This window comes from Narcine bancroftii, chromosome 7, assembly GCF_036971445.1.
Source record: "Narcine bancroftii isolate sNarBan1 chromosome 7, sNarBan1.hap1, whole genome shotgun sequence".
Classification (NCBI taxonomy): Eukaryota; Metazoa; Chordata; class Chondrichthyes; order Torpediniformes; family Narcinidae; genus Narcine; species Narcine bancroftii.
Genome location: NC_091475.1, coordinates 136,207,184 through 136,233,791, shown reverse-complemented (window position 1 = coordinate 136,233,791; position 26,608 = coordinate 136,207,184).

Genomic DNA, 26,608 nt, shown 5'->3' with positions numbered 1-26,608 from the left:
GCAGGTTTAATGGAAAGCAGTGAAGTTAGTGCCATCTGGCTGGAGGGTGCCCAGACAGAAAAGTTACTGTACTATCATGGAATGGAAATGCATAACTGGAAGAGTATAATTATCTGTCTCAAAAGATAATGAAAAAAGATTAGAACCGTTTTATCAATCTGTAATTTTGCAACATCATTTATGGATTAGAGCAAGCAATCCTTGAGTGAAGGTGCCATCACAACACATACATGCATCAATCGTAGTAACAAAGATGAAATGCTGAGCTCTTCAGAATCCTGACACATGTATTTTTCCACTCTCTCTCCTTCCACTTCTTTAGTGACTTCCTTCAAGCTTTTTTGTTCCTCAATGCAGCATTGCCTTGTGCTGGCTGTTGGTTGAGTCTTACTGTCTGAAATAACAATACAAATGATCTTAAACATTGTGAGTGATAATAAGAAAGATGTGTATTGTCATACACAAGTACAACATACCAATTCTTACCTGCGGCTGACAACAACTAAGCCTATATTTGAAGGAATTCATTACATGCTGCAAAAATGTTTCAGTAAGTATTTTGGCATCACATATTTTATTTCCCTTAATATCAAGACAATAACCAAGAGAATGCATGGAGGAAAATTGGCAATTTTGTTGTATGGTTTAAATTATTTTTTTAACCACTCACATTCCATCTTTCTCATTGGCTAAATGTAGCAGGGAGATAAATTTGTTGAAACCACTGATTGTGAGGTTAGTTCCAGATCCAGATGTTTTGATCTTGGTCCATGAGCTCCAAGCTTTCATAACTCTTTGGATGATTTTTTTTTCCATCATCACCAATCCCTGCCAATCGCAGCCTACCCCCACTTCTCAAATTATAATCCTGCTACCAAATAACTTCAATCTGTTTTTGTTTTCAAAGTGAGTGACAAATCTGCCAAATAGGACTTTTCTGCTCTTCCCACCAACACCTTGCACAAATTTCTACACTCCCATTAAGTCAGTTTCCAGTCTCATGATATTCTCCCAAATGCCCTTGTCAATCTCCTCATTTTAAAAAATTCTCCAGCCTGTAGAATCCTCACAAATCTCCTCTGCACCCAATTTACTAATTGCTTCTCCTTTCTGTTCTGTGGTAAATAAAACTAAATATATTGACCTCCTAATGACCCAGTTGACATTTATACAACCTCAGCGTGATCTCAAGGCACAAGAGAGACTGTAGATGCTGCAAACTGGAGCAACAAACAATATACTGGAGGAATTCAGCAGGTCGAGCAGCTGGGAACAAAAGAATGGGCAGCGTTTCTGGGTAGAAGTTTGAAAGATCTTGATGAAAGATTCCAGCCTGAAATGTTGACCATTCGGATTCTGCCACTGATTCTCCTTAATCCACTAAGTTCCTCCAGCAGATTGTTTGCTGTTTAGCATGAGCACCCCATGCCCACCCATAATGAAAATAATCTTGTATATTCTATTACCTTCTTGGCTATCTCATCAAACAATCCCACTGCCATCAGAGATCTCTGGATATGTATTCTTTCCTCCACAATTCTTCGTATCCTATATTTATATTGCCTACACTGACCATGCATTATCTCATTCTTCTTCTGACTAAATTCCACTTCCTAATTTTGTGCTAACCAACTAATTTTCTTCTAGCCTGAACATTGTCTCTATTCCAACAATTACACTGCTAATTATGGACTTGAATGGGACATTGAGCACCACAGAACCTCGCTGGCCACAGGATTGGAGTCAATGCTATTCACATTGCCCATTTTCCTCTGCTTTTTAATTCATCTGTCATTTCTCCTTAGATCCATGGGTTTTTAAACTTTATTTGTAAAAAAAAATAGTGAAAAGGGTTCTTCTGCAAGCAGACTAACTTATTTTTATACAGCCATGCAAAGAGCACAAATACTGAGTATCAAATTGAAATGAAAAGAATGATCAATTAGCTCCAAGTAAGGACAGCTTGGAAGTACTGATGTGGGTGTTCATTCAGGAGCCTGATGACTGTGGGGAAGAAACAGCCTTTCCACCTATTGGTATGTAGTAGCTACTAAATAAATACAAACACACACAAAGGTAGTCAACTTGAGATTGGTTTATTGCAGACATACACAGACCTTTTATTCCATGCCTGTTAATGAGCTCATTAGTGAACAGCTGCTGGTCCTTGACCAGCAGGTTAAATCAATGAGCTATTAGCACCCTGCACCTTTAGGCAGGGGCTTCATCTGATCTTCTCACTATACTTCAGCACCCAGCCCATGATGTGTCAGGTATGTCTGTGAATTGACAGTGGGGGTTCGCAGTACTGCACTTTGTGCCCGCTACATCACCCCCACAGATTCGTCACCATAACTTAAGATGCCAGATACGCTTGACTTAGGCAGACGTCCACATCGCCTAGGTTGAGGGCACTGAACTGGTGAAGTAGGGTCCGTATGGGCAGGTTTAAGTCTGTCCACTCTGAATAGCTGTGGATGCTCTCTGATGTCTAATGTATATACAACTCCATCTCTCTTAATTACACAAAATGGTCCTTCATATACTTTTAGTAATGGTGCCCCTGGAACCTGTCTTCTTACGAATACAAATTCAGTGTTTAATAGTGATTGGGCCACTTGTTGCCTAGGTTTGCCATGCCAGTTTGAAGAGGATGGTTTTCTGTTAGCAGTACACTTGCGGAGTTGTTGCAGGACGTCCATGTCTGAATTGGTTATCAATTGAACATCTCCTGGAACCATAAGGGCCATACCATACTGTGGTGATATGTAATTACACCACTAGGTCACCAGGGGTCATCCCAGTGACCTTGTATATAAAGCAGTCCAGAGCTACAGTCTAGCCTTCCAGGTTTGTCTTGCAGAGAGACAAGACCTCTTACATATTAATTTATTAAAGCTGTCTTATACTCACACTGCTGTTGTGGTTATTGTCAGTACGCATACATCAATTCTGCAGACGATACAGACAGATCTTTTGGAGTTGTTCGTACTCCTAGTAGAACCCAAGGAAGTTCATCGACCCAGTTGGGGCTGATGAGTCAAGCCATTTTTGTTGTCGATGGAAATGTTCCACCAGGCCACTGGACTGTGGATGGTACGCAGTAGTGTGGTGCAACTGTGTACCTGAAAAACGAGCAAAGGAAACCCATAACGCCAAAGTGAACTGTGGTCCACGGTCTGAAGTTGTGTGTAGGCATTCCAAATCTAGCAATCCAACTTAAGATGAACATTCTAGCACATGCCTCAGTATCACTGACTGGTAATGGAATGACCTCTGACCAGCATGTGAAGCAGTCTACTACTGTGAGAATATACCTCATGTCCTGTAATGGTCCAACCAGATCCATGTGCACATGCTCAAATCTTCTGCGTTTTGTCGGAAAAGGCTGCAGGGGTCCCTTGGTGTGGTGTTGAATTTTCACAGATTAGCAGGATATACACATTCATGCCCATTGCGCGATGTCTTTTTTCAGGCCATGCCACATGTATTTGTTTGGCATTATTTTGACTGAAGTCCTGATGGATGGGTGTGATAGATTGTGAATGTCATCAAAAAGACGCCGTCTCCAAGATAATGGGACCAATGGTCGAGGACAGCCCAACGATACATCACAAAGGAGTTCTGGACTACCTTGTTGTGGTGCCACCTGTTGAATGTAGAGTCCAGTAATAGCTGTACTGTATGCCTGTATATCCGGATCCACGGATTGTGCCGCAGCCAGTTCAGCAATGCTGACTCCACCTTGAATATGGCACACACTTGACCAAGAGGGCACATCTGCGACCAGATTGTCTTTTCCTGAAATATGATGCATGTCCGTAGTAAACTCAGAAATGTAGGACAAATGTCATTGTTGTCTTGCCGACCAAGGATCTGTGACTTTGCTAAAGGCAAAAATGAGTGTTTTATGGTCTCTGAATATGGTGAAATGTGGACCTTCCAAGATACAATGTAAGTGCCTTATAGCCAGATAAAGTGCTAATAGTTCTCGATCAAAGGCGCTGTACTTCATTTCCACTGATAATGACTAAGACGCTGCTGAAGACCCAACTACACTGGGTGGGTCACAACTCCACAATGGAGGACCATCACCTTCCCAAGATCGTGTTATATGGCGAGCTCTCCACTGGCCACCGAGACAGAGGTGCACCAAAAAAGTACAAGGACTGTTTAAAGAAATCTCTTGGTGCCTGCCACATTGACCACCGCCAGTGGACTGATATCGCCTCCAACCGTGCATCTTGGTGCCTCACAGTTCGGTGGGCAGCAACCTCCTTTGAAGAAGACCGCAGAGCCCACCTCACTGACAAAAGACAAAGGAGGAAAAACCCATCACCCAACCCCAACCAACCAATTTTCCCTTGCAACTGCTGCAACCGTGCTTGCCTGTCCCGCATTGGACTTGTCAGCAGACGTGGACATACCCCTCCATAAATTTTCGTCCGCGAAGCCAAGCCAAAGAAAGAAGATGATGACTGAAGAAGGCAAGGGGATGTTAATGGCCATTGACGTATTGTTCCAGAATTGCATCCACAGCTGTTCCCGAGGCATCTGTGCTAAGCGTCAAAACAGCTTCAGGATTTGGATGCGCAAGCATTGCTGCTTTGGCTAATGCCTCTTTGGCGGATATAAAGGAGGCCTCTGCCTCTGTGGTCCAGGTAATGTTTTTGTTTGGAGCAGAGATGATGTAAAATAGGGGTTGCAGGATGTCAGCAATCCTAGGAATAAAGCTGTGATAAAAATTTATCATTTCCAAAAACTTCTATAGTCATTTGACGGTGAAAGGTCTGGAGAATGTACAGATGTCATCTACCTTGCCTGATATGCCATCTGCTGTAATTTTATGCCCCAAGAATTCTATGGTTGACTTACCAAATTGACACTTGTCAAGGTTAATTGTCAGACAAAAGTCTTGGAGCCGTAGGAAAAGGCGGTGCAAATGCTGGCGGTGATCTTGCTCATTTTGATTTGCTACAAGGATGTCGTCCAAGTAAATATACGCAAAGTCTAAATCTCTACCTAGAGCATCCATAAGCCGTTGAAAAGTTTGCACAGCATTCTTTAAACCAAATGTCATTCTGAGGAATTCAAAAAGACCAAACGGCATAATAATTGCTGTCTTGGGAATATCATTCTCATGAATCGGTATCTGATGATATCCCTTAACCAAATCAATCTTTGAAAATATGTGGCAATGATGCTGATCGGCAGTTAAATCCTGTACGTGTGGAATTGGGTATCTGTCAGGTGTAGTGACCTCATTAAGCCTAAGGAAGTCTCCACAGGGTCTCCACCTGCCATTTTCTTGGGTACCATATGCAACAGTGAGGCCCAAGGGCTGTGAGCGTCAGATGATACCCAATTCTTCCATTGCTTTAAATTCTGCTTTTGCTTGCCGCAATTTATCAGGGGCCAGACGACAAGCCCTGGCATGAACTGGTGGGCCTGATGTGTCTATGTAATGAGACACACCATGGGCTGTTCTTGAAGCATTAAAGTTAGGGGTGAGAATATGGGGAAATTCATGGAGTACAGCAGTATATGTGTCCTTGTGTAATGCTGTGAAACTCTCCCCTTGATGCACGCCAGTGGATAAGTCTGAAAGGTGGTGGCGTGAACTAATTTTCTGCATTTTACGTCTACCAATAAGTTGTGGGAACATAAAAAAATCCGCACCCAAAGTGGGCTGAGCGACAGAAATGAGGACACAATTCCAATGGAACATGGTTCCACCTATTCCGATTGCAACTTGTCTAGTGCCGAAACTTGGAATAGCAGTTCCATTCACCAGTCGCAGGGTCAAGTGGGGTTTTTATGCACCCTTTCAAAATAGGTTGGTGCGAGCAAACGAAGTTCAGCACTTGTGTCTACAAGGAATTCGCGCTTACCCACATTGTCCTGAAGATTCAATAGGCCTGTATGTACGCCAGCTGCCAAGGCCACTACTGGCAGCTGGCTCTCTTGTTTCCTGACTTCTTTTTGTAGTAGGTACATGACTGGACACACTAATGGGTATTATTTCCCCAGCGGCGATAGTAAAAACACCACTCTCAATGTACATCAACACATTCCTCTTTCTTGCATTGGACTGCTAATACAGGAGGCTGGTAGGATGCGCGAGATGCTTCTGCTGTAAAAACTGGATGTATTTGGGTAGATTCTTATGTAGGATATGATAGAACCTATCAGCCCCTCGAGCCACATCATGGGGATGGCGGAAATCCAGGTTACCAATTGGTATGGCAACGTGAGCTGGAAGCTTTGACAGAAATACGGTTTCGAAAAGCAAACAATGGGAATGACCATCTGACAATGCCAGCATCTCATTCATCAGGTCTGATGGATTTTTGTCACCTAGGCCTTCCATGTTCAAAAGATGCTTGCCACACTCATGCCTAGTAAGTTCCAATGTGTCAAGAAGAAACTGGTGGAACCTGGTGTATTGGTCTTCTGCCAGAGGAGAAGCAATAAATTTGCTTACTCGTGATGCAGTGGCCATGTCCAATGTACTCACGACATGCCAAAATTTTGTGTCTTCCGCTGTTATACCCCGAAGATGAACCTCGGTTTCAGCTTGAAGAAAGCAAATTTGAGGCTGATGTCTCCAGAAAGGAAGCAAATGAAGCCCAACTGCATTAACTGCTGTGGCAGCAGCAGTTGTGATGGCAGCATCCTTTTCTATAAGGATTCAAATCCATTGAATCTTAACTTTGGGGTCACCAATTTGTAGCAGCTACTAGGGTAGATGCTACTAAATAAATGCAAACACACACAAAGGTAGTCAACTCAAGACTGGTTTGCTGCAGACATACACAGACCTTTTATTCCCTGCCTGTTAATGAGCTCGTTAGTGAACAGCTGCTGGTTCACAGGACCAGCAGGTTAAAACTATGCTTTAGGCAGGGGCTTCATCTGATTCACTTGCTATACTTTGGTGCCCAATGCTGCTAGCCCATGATGTGTCAGGTAAGTTTGTGAATTGATGGTGGTGGTTTGAAATACTGCGCTTTGTGCCCACTACAGGTACATATTTTCACAATTTGAACCTTCTTCCCGATGGGAAGGGGAGGAGAAGGGAGATTGTTTGGGCTGAGATGGGTCCATCGATATTCTGGCTGCCTTTTCTCAGCAGAGTGAGAGGGGAGGGAAGTTAGTGTTGTGTTCTGTTTTATTTTCTTTCTTTACTTTTTAAAAAGTTGTATTGGTTTCTATAATAAATACAGTATAATGAATAAAAGGGATCAAAACAGAAAATACAGTATCACATTTGTATATAAATATAAAAATATATATTTTACTTCAAACAGTATAAACTTGCTTCCCCTCCTCTGCACTGGGTTAATATTTTAAAAAAAAAAATTATATATATAAAAAAAACACCTAATCTGCTCTAATAAAAAATTCAAAAACTAACCAAAAAAACAGTTGAGCAGCTTATCCTGAGGGTTACATATATTTGGTAGTTTTTGGTTCCTTCTGTAAATAAAAAAAAAAGATAAGTCTATATTCCATCTGGAAGAATTAGTACATCTAATCACATTAAAAACATTTACATCAAATTAAAATAAGACATAAATGTCACCATGTACCTTCAAATTTCACTGATGAATCAAATACATAATATCTAATTTTTTTTCTAAGCTTAGACAAGGCATAATATGAGAAGACCATTGAAAACTGTTGGAGGTCTAGAGTCTTTCCATTTAAATAGGCTAGCTCTTCTTGCCAACAATGTAGAGAAGGCCACAACCCATTGAAAGGGTACATAAAAACTCCTATATTTGGGTCAATAACCCCAAAAATAGCAGTTATTGGATTGAAGTTTTACTTTCTTGATCAATGTGCAATGTGGGACTTAGTGACTTATTAGACTATTCTCTGCCAAATGCTTGATTCTCATTGATGTTCCATGTTGCCTCCTCTTAAAGTTCAATGGAGGTCATCAGAAATGGGCTTTCCTTCACAAATCCATGCTTATTGTCTTTTCCAAATGCCCTGCCTCTTTAACTGACATCTTATTGTCTGTTATGGTGTTATGGTCTAATTGCCATCTCACAGAATTTCTTCCAATAGCCTGTCTGCCACAAATGTTGAATTGATTATTATATCCTTACATCAGGGAGGTAACAAAAGGATGCTCAAAAAAAAATTGGTGCAGTCTAATAATCTGTTGAAGGATAGTTTTGATCATGGTAACAAGCTGCAGTTGAAACATTCACTCCAGGCTGGGTGCTGCTGGAAACTGACTCAAGCAAACCAGGATTTGAGAGAATACCAAGGGGAAAAAGGGCTTCTGAAGGACCCTAAGCATTGAAAACCTCCAGAGGAAGAGTCTGAGGCTTTGATCCTGAGCTTGAGTTGCCAATGGATGAAACAGGAGTCTGTGTGGCTGCAGGAGTGCTGGGAGTGAATCCATGGATAAGAGGTGTCTTTTAAAAAAAAATATATATATATATATATAAAATACATAGTGAACAAAACAAACTCTCCCCCCCAAAAAAGAAAAAAAAAACTATATACCCCCAGCCCCCTCCCCATAATCCCCTCCCCCCAAAAAAGCTCCCTGTACTGAGGAAGGAATTTAAAAAAAAATATCAATTACTTATTTATTGCTGTGGAATGAACCAAACCTTTACATTTTTTTAAAAAAAAGCACAAAATACCAAAAATAATAACTATTATACTTCCAAACCCATATATTTCAGAGATGGAAACCAGATCTTCATATAAAAAGAGTAATTATTATATAAATTATATGTTATCTTTTCCAAACAAATACAAGCTTTCAATTCATTATGCCTGGTTCATATTTAAATCCACATCATTTTTTAATGTAATCTCAATACACTTCCTGGCCACTGCTAATACTAACTGAATAAACTCAATTTGAGATTTATCCATTCTTGAACCCATTGTTAAAGTTGTAATATACCCCATTAAAAAAAGCACTGGATCTAACATTAAAGCAGTCTTAAATAAATCCTACAAAAACTCTTTAATTTGTATCCAAAAAGACTTAACTTTATCACACAACCAGACAGAATGAAAAAATGTACCAATTTGAGTCCTACAGCGAAAACATAAATCCAAATTACTAAATCCATATCTTTTTAACTTTTCTAGCATTAAGTACAACTGATGTAGAAAATTATAATTCACCAAATTGTATTGTACATTAATCAATTTAGTCACACTATCTTCACACATAGTAGTCCATTCTTCTTGAGTTAATTCTAAAGATATTTTTTTTTCCATTTAATCTTTGATTTATTTAAGTCCAGTTTAGCCATTTTTTCTTGCAACAAAAAACATTTCTGAAATAAATCCTTTTTTTCTCCTATTTACAATTAATTTTTCAAATTTAGTTAACTTGGGTATCTTCAATTCCCACCCAAATTTTTTCTTTTCTTGGGCACTGGTACCTCAAATTTTCCTCGAAGCCTATCAAAAGAAAGAAATATTCCATCTGCAAAACAATCTGCTAACACTTTAATACCTTTCAACTGCCAAATCTTTAAATACTGATTATTCATTGAAAAGGATATTAATTTATTCTGAAGGAGGGTTGTTACTGGCAGTTAAATATTCCAGGATTTCGTTGCTTTAGATCTGACAGAACTGGAGGAGTAAGAGGGGGAGGTGTGGCATTACTTGTCAGGGAAGATATTACAGCGGTGCTGAGGCAAGATAGACTGGAGGGCTCATCAAGGGAGGCAGTGTGAGTAGAACTAAAAAATAAGAAGGGTTTGGCTACTACGATATGGGTATGTTATAGAATGCAACATGGGGAGAGGGAACTAGAAGAACAAATGTGCAAGGAAATAGCTGAGATGTGCAGTAGGAATAGGGTGGTGTTGGTTAGGGATTTCAATTTTCCTAACAGATTGGGAAACACAGAGTGAGAGGGTATAGGATGGCTTGGAGTTTATACAATGTGTTCAGGACTGCTTTTTGCAGCAGTATGTGGAGGTGCCCACTAGAAGGGGAGCAGTGTTAGATCTGTTGTTAGGGAATGAAATAGGGCAGGTGATGGAGATGAACGTTGGGGAGAACTTCAGAACCGGTGATCATGGGTCCATTAGCTTTAGCTTAATTATGGAAAGGGATAGGTCGGATCCGAAGTCGAAGGTCTTCAAGTGGGGGAAGGCCAGATTTGAAGAAGTGAGAAGGGATTTGCAGAGAGTTGTGTGAGGTGATCTTTTTGCCGGAAAGGAAGTAGAGGAAAATTGGAAGGTAGTTAAAGGTGAGATTTTGAGAGTACAGGATCTTTATGTTCCCGTCTGGCCAAAAGGCAAGACCAAAAGTTCAAGGGAGCCATGATTTTCTAGAAAAATTAGGAAGTTGATTAGGAATAAGAGGGAGGCCTATGCTAAATATAAGAAATAAAAGATTGATGAGATATATGATCATTACTTAGATTGCAGAAAGAACCTTAAGAGGGAAATTAAAAAGGCAAAAAGAAGGTATGAGGTGTCCATAGCTAATAAGGTGAAAAAGGATAGAGTAGGTCCACTGGAAAATGGGAATGGTGGACTATGTGAGGAACCGTATGAGATGGGGGAAAATAGTGAATGATTTTTTTTATTATCTGTATTCTCGAAGGAAAGGGATATTGGACTGTGTGAGATAAATGAGGGGACTGGCTTAGTTATGGAAAGGATAAGGATTAGTAAAGAGAGGGTTTTGCAGCTTCTATGGTCAATAAAGGTGGATAAGTATTCTGGTCCTGATGGGATTTTTCCCAGGACATTAAGGGAGATCAGGGAGCAAATAATGGGGGCTCTGACAGTGATTTTTCAATGAATTCTGGAGGAGGGTGCAGTGCCACGGGATTGGAGGGTTGCAAATATAGTTCAATTGCTTAAAATGGGCACAAGCTACTGGCCAAGTAATTATCAACCAGTAAGTTTGACTTCGGTGGTGGGGAAAGTTATGGAGGGTATTCTTAGAGATAGTATGTACAAATATCTGGATAGGCAGGGATTGATCAGAGGCATCCAGCATGGGTTTGTGAAGGGAAAGTCATGTTGAGTTTTTTGTGAACAGGTGACAAGAAAAGTGGATGAAGGTAGGGCGGTTGACATGATCTATTTGGATATTAGTAAGGCTTTTGATAAGGTTCCACATGTAAGGTTAATAAGGAAGGTTCAGTCAATAGGGATTAATAGAGAGATAGTGAGATGGGTTCAGAGGTGGCTAGAAGATAGACAGCAGAGAATCAGGGTGGACAACTGTCTGTCAGGATGGAAGCCTGTGACGAGCAGTGAGCTTCAAGGATCGGTGCTGGGTTCCCTGTTGGCTTTCATTTATATTTATGATTTGGATAATGGGGTGGTTAACTGGGTAAAAAAAATATGCAGACAATATGAAAATAGGGGGAATGGTGGATAGTAAGGAAGATTTTCTTGGATTACAGAAGGATTTGGTTTGTTTGGAAAAGTGGGCTGAAAGATGGCAGATGGAATTTAACATAAACAAGTGTGAGGTGCTGCATTTTGGGGAAAAAATAACCAAAATAGGACACATGCAGTTAAGGGGAGGGCATTGAGGAATGCAGAGGAATAGAGTGATCTTCGAGTTATGGTTCAGAGTTCCTTGAAGGTGGATTCCTGTGTAGACAAGGTGGTTAAGAAGGCGTGTGGTATGCTGGCCTTCATAAATCATATCATAGATTATAGGAGCTGGGAAGTGATACCGTGACTGTTCAAGACATTGGTGAGGCCAGGTTTGGAGTATCATGTTCAGTTCTGGTCTCCAAATTATAGGAAGGATATAGATAAGAAGGAGAGGGTGCAGAGAAGATTTACAAAAATGTTGCCTGGCTTACAATATCTAGAGTACAGAGAGAGATTATGGAAACTGGGACTTTATTCATCGGAACATAGATGGTTGACAGTGGATTTGATAGAGGTATTAAAATTATGAAGGGAATAGATAGAATAGACATGAGTAAACTCTTTCTCCTGAGGGCAGGGGAGGTTGGAACAAGAGGGCATAAGTTAAGGGTAAGGGGCAAAACTTTAGGAGAAATGTTAGAGGATGCTTCTTCACTCAGAGTGGTGGCAGAATGTAATGATCTTTCAGAGGAGATAGTTGTGGCAGGGTCCTTTCTGCCATTTAAGAGAAGGTTGGATGTCTTCATGGATATGAGGGGGTTGGAGGTTTATGGGTGGAGACTGGTGAGGGGGGGGGGGAACTAGTGGAGTTGTTCAAGTGAACTGGCGTGGATTCAAAGGGCTGATTATGGCCTGCTTCCACGCTCTAAACAGTAATATGATTATAATGGAATTTGTAATGAAACCTTATCTCCAGTTCCTATTGCCAAATTCCTTTTATACCAAATATCGCATAAATATCATAGTACTGGTACATTATAATGCAAAAGATGAGGAGCTATCTAAATATAAATTGATGTATAATAGAATCAGAAATCTGTGCTAATTCCACTTTATCCCAGCTAAGAGGTTGATTAGCATCAAACATCCTATTTATAAATTTTGACTGGGCTGCTTCATAATAATTCTGAAAATGAGGCAATTATAATCCCCCTAATGCATATTTCCCATGTCAATTTTTGCAACACTATAGCCAATTTACCTTTCCATAAAAATATTTTTATTGCCGCATTTAACTTTTTAAAAGTATATATTTGGAAGCAAACATGGAATTGATTGAAACAGGTATTTAATATGAGAAAAAAATATTCATTTTAACACAGTTCACATGACCCATTAATGTCAAAGAAAGATCTTTCCATTTAATTAAATCAGCTTTTATTTTTGATAATAGAGGAACATAGTTCAACTTCTACAAATACCCTTAAATATTTAATTTTCTTAGTCTATCTAAGTTGCATAATTTGTTTCCTCTGTAATGGGTACTATTTCACTCTTATCCCTAATTAACCTTATAACCAGACATTTCTCCATATTGTACCAAACAGTTTTGCAAATGTCATAATGATTGTTGAGGATTTGTTAAATATATTAATGCATCATATGCAAACAAACTAATCTTGTATTCCTCTTCATTTATTTTAATCCCACTAATTTTATTATTTTGTCTTATTGCTTGAGCTAACCAATGCAAACAAAGCTAGTTACAAAGGACAACCTTGTCTAGTAGAATGTGTTAAATTAAACATATCTGAAATGTGTCCCTTCGTCATCACCTGAGCCGAAGGATTTTTATACAAGGCTTTAACCCAACCAGTAAAATAAAAGGTCCAATCTTAAATCTTTCAAGCACTTTAAATAAAAAGTACTATTCAACTTGATCAAATGCTCTTTCAGCATCTAATGCCACTATCATTGAGTGATTCAAACAGTGTCTTGACGCATTAATCAACGTCAACAGTTGATTATCAGAAGACAATCTATTATTAATAAAACCTGCTTGGTCAACGTGTATTAAACGTGGTAAATACTTGGCAAGTCTATTTGCCAATACCTTAGCTACTATCTTGTAATCTACTTTCAATAAAGATATTGGTCAATATGATGCAACTTTCAATGGGTCTTTTTCTTTTATCAGAATAACTGTAATTATAGCTCTAGAAAAAAAGTCCAGGAAATGCTTGCTCTTCTGTGGCTTGTTTAAGAACATTCATAAAAACAGAAGACAAGACCTCATAAAGTTCTTTCTAAAACTCTATAAACCTCTATCTAAAACTCTATAAACCTCTATCTAAAACTCTATAAACCTCTATCTAAAACTCTATAAACCTCTATCTAAAACTCTATAAACCTCTATCTAAAACTCTATAAACCTCTATCTAAAACTCTATAAACCTCTATCTAAAACTCTATAAACCTCTATCTAAAACTCTATAAACCTCTATCTAAAACTCTATAAACTCTTTATAAACCCATCTTCTCCAGGCGATTTTCCATTTGGCATATTCAACATAACTTTTTAATTTCTAAATCAGTAAAAGGAACTTTCAATTCTGTCCTTTCTTTATCTTCCAAAACTGATAAATTCAAACCAGCTAAAAAAGACTCAACACATTCCTCATCCTGACTTAGTTCAGAAGTATATAAATTCTGGTAAAATTAATAAAATTCATCATTAATTTCCTAAGGTTTAAAAGTAACTCCTATATTATTTCTTGTAGCATTTATTGTCCTTGATTCCTTTCAGTTTTTAATTGCCAAGCTAAAACCTTGTGTGCTCTTTCTCCTAACTCTGTTTGGATCATTGTATTAATCTTTCATATTTATATGTTTGCATTGTGTTATAAAGTAATTTCAACTTAGTCAAAAAAGCCTTTTTATCCTCAGTTGAATTTCATTGTAATTCCTTTTCTAACATAATTATTTCCTTCTCCAGATTTTGGCTCACTGCCAAATACTGTTTCTTAATTCTTGCAGAATAACTGATTATCAGACCTCTTAAATAAGATACAATGTCCAAACCTGAACATGTACTTAACAATAAGAATGATCAGACAAAATCCTACTCTTATACTCTGCATGTATATATCTATCCTGTAATTGTGCTGACGCTAAGAAAAAAAATCAATTCTAAAAAAAAGAATCATGTCTGGGTGAATAAAAAGAAAATACTTTTTCTGTTGGATTTAATTTCCTCCAAATTCAAATCTTTAATTAAATCTAACATCCATTTAGCCATTTTGGTTCTTTTTACCATTTTGGGGATTTATCCAACATTGGATGGATCCAAGTCACAATTAAAATCCCCACCAAACAAAATATTTTCATTAGCTTGACCCAGATAAAAATTCTTCATCATTTTCATTGGGTGCATAAACATTCATCAAAGTCCATGCTTCAGTAATAAATTTACAATTCACCAAAAGCACTCTACCTAATGTGGCAGAGAATTATTCCAACTGAAACGTTATCCTCTTATGGACTAAAATAACAACACCTCTAGCTTTAGAATTAAATGAAGGTGCAAAACATGTCCTACCCAATCTCTTTTCAGTTTCATATCCTCTTTCTCAGACAAATGAGTTTTTTTACAAAAAAGCAATATCAACTTTCATTTTCTTTATAAATGCCAATATTATCTTCCTTTTAGTCGGGTTATCAAGTCCTTTAACATTAAAAGTTTCAAAATTTAATTCACTCCTACGATTGACACTTCATAATTATATATATATCTCCTTTTAAAAAAAAACCTTCAAACAATAAAAATAAATACCTTTTTTAAAAAAAAACCTACTACTGCAAGAGTAGTACCCCCCTGTTGACTGGATGTGGTCAATACCACAAGTGGCGGATGACTTTAAAAATAGCAGAGTCAACTACTCCCCCAACCGAACATTAAAATACATCTATCCCTTATCATTCATCCCAGTAATTCCACCCCACATTGAGCTTGAGCTTCATCTTCAACATCAATCAATGATTCTGATTCCAACTTCTTTTACCCATTCCCATTCCCAATCATAACCTCAGGCATTTTCCCCATCAATTTCTTAAAATCTGGTAAGGAATTAGTAAAAGTTAATGCACCATAAGGACTCTCAAAAAATTGAGACTGATTTGGCCCATAAAACACTAAATACTGCTGGATAGTGAAAAGTAAACTTGTACCCTTTCTTCCACAGCACTGGTTTGACTAAATTAAACTCTTTCTGTCTCTTAATAATTTCCTGACATCTATCAGCATAAAAGAAAACCCTGTTGCCTTGAACCATGATTGGGCTTTGACCAAGGTGAGCTTTCTGAACAGCAAGTCGCAAAATCATTTCTCTATCCTGATATCGCAAGCATCTTAAAAGAACTGCTCTCAGCAATTGATCCAGAAAAGGTTTTCTCCTTAATGCCCTATGAGCCTAATCTAATTCCAGTCCATCTGAAAAAAATTTGACTCTCAACATCTCTGGAATCAATTTCCTAAATTTTTTTAACAGGATCTGAACCTTAAATATCTTCCGGTAGACCAACTATCTTAATATTATTACGACGATTTTGATTTTTCATCAAATCAATTTTTTATAACAAATCTCTCTTCTGGACATCCCAACCTGTAAACAAATCCTCAATATAAACTATTCTCTCTGCATAATGGTCCACACAGTCTTTACAGTCAATAAAATCTTCTTAAATTTATCTTGTACAGTGTCCACTGTTGTTAAATACTTATTCACATCAACTTTAATAGCTGTAATTTCTTCCTTCATACCAACAAATTGAGCATTCAAAGTTTCAAATCCTTGGGTCATATAAGATATCATGTTTTCATTTTGTTTAATAAGTTCTTCAAACATAAGGTTGACTTCCATCTGTGCAACAGGGGCCTTTAAAACTCGAGAAGATATCTTTGGTATAACAACAACCTTAATTGGAGAAGTAGACTTTCTTAAAGCCTTACGTTTACCTTCAATGAGTCTGGCTACAGCAAGTAGTAATTCTTGCTCTTCTTCTAGAACTTCTGGAATTTCTTCCTCTTCCTCTTCTTCTGCCACCCCGTACCTGGCATCTCTATTGTGGGTCTGGACCCCCTGCCACAGAGCTCCGACCTCACCAGAGTGATGTGTATCGGATCCCCCCGTAGTTTGAGCCCGATCCAGAATTTCGAGCATGCGCGAATTTCCGTCCATGCTCAGTAGTGCATAGGGGAGTGCTGCCAGATGTGTCACTGCATGCAAGTAGTCCCCTGACCACTAACACATGCTTGCATTTGGGTGCCCGCTCCCCACACTCCTCAATTAAGCCCAGCATTCGTCAGATACCACGCTTGTCCTCCTCCTGGCCTACTGCCAGGCCAAAGACATTGGCGTCATCTTGCATCTCCAGATGCATAGATGATGCCGACGTTTCTTCCAACTGCTCCTGACTTCCATGTTGAGGCTTCAGATCCATCTCTAACTGCTTCCGAATTTCCTTCTGTAAGGTAGACCTTGCTTCTTCGGTACTTTTACAGGTTTAAAAACTTCTTTCTATAAGCTGCTTTTTTTCTTTCTTCAATTCCAGGATCCTCCAAAATTAAATTACTGTTCAAATCATTTATAAAGTCAAAAAAGTATTGAATAGTTCAGTCAGGGAGTGGTGTCTCCTCACGTCACTTTCCTACACCATCTTGCCATGCTCCCCAACACTAGGTGTCTCTGAAGGGATATTCATTTACTTTTTTTCCTATCGTTGGGGTGCTGGGCAATGCTCTTTGTGTGCCTTTTTGGCAGGTAAAAGTTAACATATTTCATTTATTGTTACAATTGATGTATTAGTACATGACAATAATGGAATCTTGAATCTTGAAACATTGACTGCCTTGTATTTTCTATGGATGCTGGGTGACCTGCTGTGTTATTCCAACACTTTTGTGTTCTGCACTACGTCCCAACATCTGCAGATGTTATTGTTTGCGCTCATTCTTTTTCTTCCACTGATTCTGCCCAACAAACCCCACCCCCACCCTGCAGATTGTTGCTCCAGATTCCATAATCTGCAGTCACTCTTGTGAGTCAAGTTGCTGGCAAACTGAAATAAAAACAACGAATGCTGGAAAAACTCGAGGGATATGGAGCCATCTTGTGGAAAGAAAAACTGCGAACATTACATTAGAATTAATTTTCAAGTAATATCATCCTGAAATCATGTCTGTGGCTGCCAAAATATCCCTTGCACCCCCTACCCCATCACTTTTGAATATCCTGGAACTACGTCCTTCTACCCTTTCAAACCACCCTGAACAGAATGTAATGGACTTGGTTCTGAATGTGTATAACTGAGCAATCATAATCTTCCCCAACACTGAAAGATGAATACAGGATAGAACTCATAGTGCACTTAGAGGAACTCAATATCACCCATTTGTCCTGGTCTGTCCAGCCTTCACCTTCCCCTCTCTGTCAGTGAATACTTAAGCTAGAGAATAAGCACTTTCTGAAACTTATTGTCCATGTAACTGTCAGCTTCTCAAAATGCAACGAAGCCATTTGTTGCTTTGAGTCCAAAATCGGAACCATAGAACCATTACAGCACACAAACATGCCACCTCGGCCCCTCTAGTCTGTGATGAAACATTTTTTTATTATCTAGACCCACTTACTAGCACTCAGTCCATAGCTGTGTGTACCTCTCCCATTCCTGTATGTGTTGAAATTTCCCTTAAAGGTTAAAATCAAGCCTGCATCTACCACTTCAGCTGGAAGCTCATTCCATACTCCAACCATTCTCTGAATGAAGAAATTCCCACTCATGTTCCTCCTAAATTTTTCCACTTTCACCTTTAGACTATGTCCTTTTGTTTGAATCTCACCCACCTTCAATGGAAAAAGCCTATCTATATTAACTCTGTATATTGCCCTCATAATTTTAAATACTTCTATTAAATCTCCCCTCATTATTCTATGCTCCAGGGAATAAAGTCCTAACATGTTTAACTTTTCCCTGTAACTCAGTCTCTGAAATCTGGGTAACATCCTAGTAAATCTTCTCCCACTCTCTCTATTTTATTGATATCCTTCCTGTAGTTAGATGACCAAAATTGCACACCATACTCCAAAATTGGCCTCACTTTACCAATACAAGCAACTCCTATACTGAATACTTTGATTTATGAAGCCCAATATGCCAAAAACATTCTTTACAACCCATTTATCATGTGAAACCACTTTCATGGAATTATGTATCTGTATTTCCAGATTCCTCTGTTCTAACTCACTCCTCAGTGCCCTTTCATTTACCATTTATGGCCTTTCTTTGTTTGTCCTTCCAAAATCCAATACCTCACTCTTGTCTGCATTAAATTCCAACTGCCATTTTTCAACCCACTTTACCAACAGGTCCAGATCCCTCTACATCTGGCCTCTTTTACGCTGTCCACAACACCTCCAATATTAGTGTCATCTGCAACCTACTGATCCAATTTACCACTTTATTATCCAGATCATTAATATAGATGACAAACAACAATGGTCCCAGTACTGATCCCTGAGGTACCCCACTAGTCACAGGTCTCCAGTCTGAGAAGTAATAATCCACCACTACACTCTGGCTTCTCCTGCCCTGCCATTATCGAATGTTCAGCATTCCATGTGGACCCTTACTAAAATCCATGAAGACCACATCCACAGCCTTTCCTTCATCAACTTTCCTGGTGATTCCCTTCAAAAATGTTGAACTTCTCCTTTTAATAACAAATCTTGCAAGTGCACTTATCCAGCACATGAGCGGTATAATCGATTTTCCCAAATGAGACAGGCTGAGAAATCCAATCAACGCTCTCAAGTCAACAGTGTTCATTATTATTAAAACTTTTCAGTAAAAAGATTGTTTCTTCTATCCTTCCTCCCTAGCATCATGCGGGGCCTGGTGTAAAGTGACGCTGGTCCTATGCTCAGTTTAGCAGTTATTCACTGCTTGATTCAGAAGCAAGTCCAGTGGCTGAGTAGAATATAAGATTCCTTTGGATAGTTCATCTCTGACTTATTTCAATCAATGTTCGGGTGAGAAATTTAGAGAAAACTGAAGAGCATGGGAAGAATGATCCAAGCAATGAGATATTGTCTCTTTCTTATAAACCCCATTTAGTATGTGTGTGTGTCAATGTGAGTTTGTCATTTACAATATCAAAATTCTTACATGCTGTAGTCAAAGAGGTTCATAAGGCACACCAACAACAATAACAAAAAATAATTTGCCACAATAAATCAAGTCAGAAAATTGTGAACAATTTTACAATTAGCATCACTTTTAGTGCAACTCTGCTGCAGTGCCAGCGACCTTGGTTCAAATCCAGTGCTGTCTATAAGGAGTTTGTATGTTCTTCCCATGTCCATGTGGTTTTCATCTGGATGCTCCAATTTCCTCCCACCGTTCAAACTGTACCGAAAGTGTAGGTCAATTGGGTGTAATTGGGTGGCATGGGCATCCAATTACACCCACACCTGTTACCATGTTGAATGTATGTCTAAAAATAGATAAATAATTGTTCACTGTTGTAGATACTAACTGCTCAGCTGTTCCGCACAAGAGAACATCGTCATTCCAGGAACCAAACTTTTTGTATCCTCCAATTCAAGAATTTTCCTCTTTAAGTTAAAATTACAATTATTTTTGCCCGGTATCTGTTGGTTAGCCCAAATTGTTTGCAACACAGTAAAAACCTAAGAAAAATAAATGTAAAAATTCCTCTGCACTGCATTATTAAGGGCTGATTTTAAAATATTGCCCTAAAATATTGTAATTCCTAAAGACTTTTCTGTCTGATCTTCCATAGACCATTCTGTTTATGGAATAAAACATTTTTATATAAAAGTAAAGGGAAAAATACATATAAAGCTTTTGATGTTGAATAACATGTCTGTTTAAAAACAGAATATTTCAAACTATTAATATAGCTTCCATTTAAGAGAAATGGAGTCTTCAGGTCATTATGGAAGTGTACAGGAAGAAAGATGCAACTTGTGTTCTTCCATCTTTGATCTCAGGAAACTAATACATTTAACAGGCAATGAAGTACATCTGAGGTGTTGGCCCTTCCTTGATGTGGGAAGCATGCAACAAACTCAACTGTCTGAAAATTATATCAAAACAATATAAAATGTATAAAAGACCACTTAAAAAGATTTCTCCTGCTGCTGAAACATTATTTTAAGTTACCACTTGGAAAGATCAGCTTTGTTGCTGTCAAGTATGTGATGTATTTGTTCTGTGAATTGGAATGTTCAACAAATACTCACTATCAGTTCAAAGATGACTCATGCAAATACCTCTTCTCAAGAAGAAAGAAGAGCTTGGTGTAAGCACCACAATATTTATGTTGTCAAATGTTTGAGTCCTTTATATCTTTTGGTGATCTGCTTCTATCCACCATGGAGGCAAAATATTGAGTGAATGTTAACTACACTGATAGTTAAGAAAGGCTGAAAGCACAACTAGGGAACTATAAGCCTGTGAGAATAACATCAGTTGTAGGTAAATTACTGGATGGGATTTTAAGCAACATTATCAACCACCGTTTGGAAAGCCAGGAACTGATTAAGGTTAGTCAGCATGGCTTTGTGTGTGGAAAATCCTATATCACATTTTTAACTGAGTTTTTTGAAGAGGTGACTAAGAAAATTGATGAGGGCAGAGCAGTATATATTATCTACATGGATGTTAGCAATGGAGGATGAGAAACTTAATGGAAGTGAAGAGAGATAGTGACAGCTATCACCTTTCTTCCGAGCATAGCAATGTTCCAGAGAACATTAGTTTAAGGTGAATGGAGAAATGTTTAGGGGAGACATCAGAGGAAAGTTTTTTTTAAATACAGAGTGTGGTGTGTGCCTGGAATGCATTGCTGGGAGTGGTGGTGGATGATGGTAGGCATTTAAAAGACTTATAGGCACATGGATGTAAGAAACATGGACCGTTATAGGCTGTGAGGAAGGGTTGATTGACATGAAGTGAGTTTCTTCTTTGGCTTGGCTTCGCGGACGAAGATTTATGGAGGGGTAATGTCCACGTAAGCTGCAGGCTTGTTTGTGGCTGACAAGTCCGATGCGGGACAGGCAGACACAGTTGCAGCGGTTGCAAGGGAAAATTGGTTGGTTGGGGTTGGGTGTTGGGTTTTTCCCCCTTTGTCTTTTGACAGTGAGGTGGGCTCTGTGGTCTTCTTCAAAGTAGGTTGCTGCCCGCCGAACTGTGAGGTGCCAAAATGCACGGTTTGAGGCGATATCAGCCCACTGGCGATGGTCAATGGGGCAGGCACCAAAAGTTTTCTTTAGGCAGTCCTTGTACCTCTTCTTTGGTACATCTGTCTCGGTGGCCAGTGGAGAGCTCGCCATATAACACGATTTTGGGAAGGCAATGGTCCTCCATTCTGGAGACGACCTACCCAGTGCAGTTTGATCTAGCTCAGCACAACATCATGGATCAGAGGGCTTGAAATGTGCTGTATAAATGCAATGCAGCTTTTGGATCTCTGTGACTCCTGCATGTTCAGCATACTTGGCAAAGTAGCCACATTCCTCCCCCAGCATTAAATGCATAAGAAGCATGAGCAGAGCAAGGCCTACATCCTCTCAAACCTACTCCAACAGAACTGATTGCTCTGGTAAATTATCAGTTGTAGCCTTATCAAATGACCCTCTCCTTTGCTGCAGTTCTTATGTGTGCATATAAAATCTATTAATTTCAGAATTGGCTCAATGTCCAAGAATTGATTGTTTATTTCATTCTTATTAATGGGCTTCACCTCAACCTCTTCAATCGTTTTAATTTTGGGATCATCTTTTCAATAATGCTTCACAAAAAGTGGCTTCCTGTCGTCAAGTCAAATCAACTTTATTATCGTTCATACCATGCGCGAACAGTGGGACAAGATAACTTTTCTCCAGGACCATGGACAATATTTACATAGATACAAGTTAGGAAAGCAGTTAATATATTAAAATATTAAGGTACTAAGATGTATACATTGAAAGTCTAAGGTACACTATACACATCTGTACTGGGAGTTCAGGAGCCTGATGGCTTGGCCCAAAAAGTTATTTCCTACAATGAACATAAGGGCCTGAGTGCTACAGTACCTCCTGCCAGATGGCAGAAGGGAGAACAGTTTACATGTGGGATGTGTGGAGTCTTCCACAATGTTTATTGCTTTCTGCCTGCATCTAGTGTAGTAGATTTCCTTCATGCTAGGAAGAGGTTCCCCAATGGTCTTTTCCATTGACTTCACTATCCTCTCCAGGGTCTGAGGTGGTACAGTTTCCAAACAGGGTGGTGATACATTTGCACTGGATGCTCCCAATGCATCCTCTGTAGAATGTAGTGAGGATGGAGGGTGGGAGATGAACTTTCCTCAGCCTTCACAAGAAGTAGAGCCGGTGCTGGGCTTTCTTGGCTATGGAGCTGGTGTTCAGGGACAAGCTGAAATTCTCCAGGAGGAACATGATACCCTCGATGACCTCAACGGTAGAGCCGTCAATGATCAGGGGAGCATGATCTCCCTGGGCCCTCCTGAAGTCGACAACCATCTCGTTTGTATATTTTAACGTTCAGTTACAGGTCGACTAAATATTACTTTCTGTGTGCCCGGGAGGTTTTAGTTTTATATATTTTATATAATATTTATACTTCTCTGCACAGATTTAGGCAATATGAATGAACATGTCTCCATGTTGTTTATTTCATTTTTTTAACATTTTCTATGCTTAAAACTTTATTTTCCAATAATTTGGTCCATGTAGTAATGACCATGTAATAACGACCAATCCTTATCAGTCTGGAAACCTGGACTGATTTCAAATCAATTCTAACTGATAAGTTGCATGAGAATTTAGATGATGCAGTAAGAACTCACTTTTTTGAGTCAGTAAATTGAAGGGATTATTTTTAATTTCTTTTTGTTTTTGATATTGAAATATAGATATCAAACTGTATACAATGGAACATCTTTTGTGAAAGCATTATATTGCAGCACTATCAGAAATATCTAGCATCCTTTTCTCCTCCAGTGATGCTGTGTTCGTCCAGAAGGTTGTTTTTTCTCCAGATTTTAGCGTCTGCCGACTCTTAGAAAATTGAGCAGATGTTTTCAATGGATGATCATTAAAGCTAATCTGTGCTGATGTCACAAAATAGGATGCTTCAAGCTAATACTCTGAAGGTAAGAGCATGAGAGTAAATGTAAAACATTTTTCATTGCTGAATCAAATTGAATTTTTTCCTTGTGGTAGATACCTAATTCCCTAAAAGTGGTGTCGCATATGGATAGGGTTGTAAAGAAGGGTTTTGGCATATTGGCCTTCAGGGTCAGTGCCAGAACAAATGTTAGAGAGGGGCATTGGCACATTGGTGGGTGGGGGGGAAGGCACAGTGCAAAGCTCACAAACACATTCAGTGGGCGGGGGGGGGGGGGATGTTTTTGGATGCTGGGACTTACCTGTTGATGAACATTAACATCGTCCACCCCTTCAACTTAGGAGATGAGGATGCTGCTTTTATTGTGTCACTTGATGCTTGATGCACACTAGTGGCAGGGCAAGAGGTGGAGACAGGTCTGACAGTGAATGATGGCCTTGTCTGTATGGAGGGACACAATGCCTTGCTTGGTGGGGGGGTGGGGGGGGTAAGGTTGAGCAGGTTAGGATTTTATTCCCTGGAGCGTAGAAGAATGAGGGGAGATTTGATTGAGGTATTTATTATTATAAGCGGGATAGATGGAATAAATATAGATAGGCTTTTTCCCCCTGAAGGTAGGTGAGATACAAACCAGAGGACATGGGTTAAGAGTGAAAGGGGAAAAGTTCAGGGGGATCATGACCGGGAGCTTTTTCACACACAGAATGATGGGAGTGTGGAACAACTGTCAGCCAAGCTGGTGAATACAGGCTGAATTTTAACATTTAAGAAGAATTTGGACAGGTCTGGGGATGGGAGAGATATGGAGAGCTATGGATTGGGTGCAGATCAGTGGAACCAGACAAAAATTAGAACAGTTTGGCACACACTAGAAGGAGTGAAGGGGCCTGTTTCTGTGCTGCAGTTTTCAATGGTTCCAGAACATATGTTGATACAGCTATGATTGATGTACCCTGCTGAGAACTAAGAAAGAAGTGAGTTTATTTAAGATATAAAACCAGTCAACATCACTTGAAGGAAGCATGCCATGTGGTATTTATATGTTTGGTATGGTCTTGTATGGTTAAGATTTCCAATGCACTTTTCTTAATGGAAAGAGTTTTTGGATATCGCACAACATACAGAAAGAACAGGGCAGGTCTGTAACATAGGAAATGCACGGTTAATACATTTTGGAAAAACTACAAGAGCAGAGTCAGTAGCTACATTGAAATATTTTTTTTAAAAGTGCTGTAAATCTGAAATATGCCAGGCTTTTGGAAAATAATGCCTTATATTTCAGGTTTTTGTTCATTGACATGATTGTATCTCAGAGACTGAGATACTGTCCTTTACTGGGACTCAAGACCCTTCTCTGCAATTGCATTTTGGACTTCTTGACTGAAAGGTTGCAGTTAATCCTGGTTGGTAGCAAAATGCCAGGCGCCATCATGCTGAATACAAGCACACCTCCGAGCTGTGTGCTCAGCCCACTGTTGTTTACGTTGCTGACTGACTCACAACTGCATCGCCAGATTCCGTGTTTGTGAATGATACAACAATAGTTGGCCTCATCAGCAACAATGAAGAGTTGGTTTAAAGAGATTCAGTTGAGAGACTCATAAAATGGTGTGAGATAAACAAACTGATCTCAAGATGGACAGGTCAACTAAATATTACTTTCTGTGTGCCCGGGAGGTTTTAGTTTTATATAATATTTATACTTCTCTGCAAAGATTTAGGCAATATAAATGAACATGTCTCCATGTTGTTTATTTCTTTTTTTTTTTTACATTTTCTATGCTTAAAACTTTATTTTCCAATAATTTGGACCATTAATGTTCATGTAGTAACGACCAATCCTTATCAGTAGGTGTGGCTACGCTCTCAGCCAATCACAGTCATCCTACACTACAATCTATTCATATACATTGGTAATAGAATCTGTACTATCACACAATGGCATAGGAGAAACAGTTAAGACAGTCAACCATTCATTAAACACTATCTATTGTAGAGATTCAACAGGTCAGTGTGGGAAAAATAAACTGTCAATGTTTCAGGCCAGAATACTTCATCAAGGTTGAAAAGACAAGTCGTAAAGCAAAGTAATAATAAGAGTCAAGGAATTAGTTCAGGCTGAGATTTAGACATGCATGTAGCACAGTAACAGGTCATTTCGGCCCACGAGCCTGTGCCACCCAATTACACACCACACCCGGTATGTTTCGAATGGTGGGAGGAAACCGGAGCCCCCAGGAAAATCCTCTGCAGACACAGGGAGAACGTACCAACTCCTTACAGACTGCGTGGGATTTGAACACCAAACCTGTTCACTGGTGCTGAAATTGCATTGTGCTAACCGCTACGCCAACCGTGCTGCCAGATGGAAGGACAACCCACTATTAGCAGCTTGTTCCAGAAGCATAATCTGGACAGTGACCTTGCATTTTCAGGAAATGAGAGTATTTGCATTTTTCAATATGAAGCAACTCACTGACAATAGCAAATACCAGAGGAATCTGTTGAAGGTGGGTGGAGGAAAGTTTAAGGGAGAAGTCAGAAAAGTTTCTTTTCACAGAGACCAATGGGTGCATGGAATGCTTTGCTGTGGGAGGTGGTGGGGGCTGGTACAACAGGGATATTCAAACACAGATTGGCACATGGATGTAAGAAAAATAGAGGGTTATGGTGTGAGATGGAGAAAAATTGGATTACTATGGAGTAGATTTACATAGGTCAGCACACATCCGGAGCTGAAGGGCCTGTACTGTGCTGTAATGTTCTATATTTTAAAGTTAAGTTTATGTTACTGAGGTAAATTAAGAAAATGGTGGAAAAATACATCTATTTTGGAAGCTTATTGCTGCTGTTGGAATGTCTTCTCATTTATTGCAGATGAACATGTAACAATATAAAAGAAACTGCCAAACTGACTGAATTTAGTTTGGTATGCTGTGTTTACATGTTAGGAGAGAAGAGGATAAAGGGGTTTGAGTTGAAAAGTTTGCAAATATTAAAGAACAGTTCTTGGGTAGAAGTTTTCATTGATGACACAGGGCTGTAATCTCAGTATT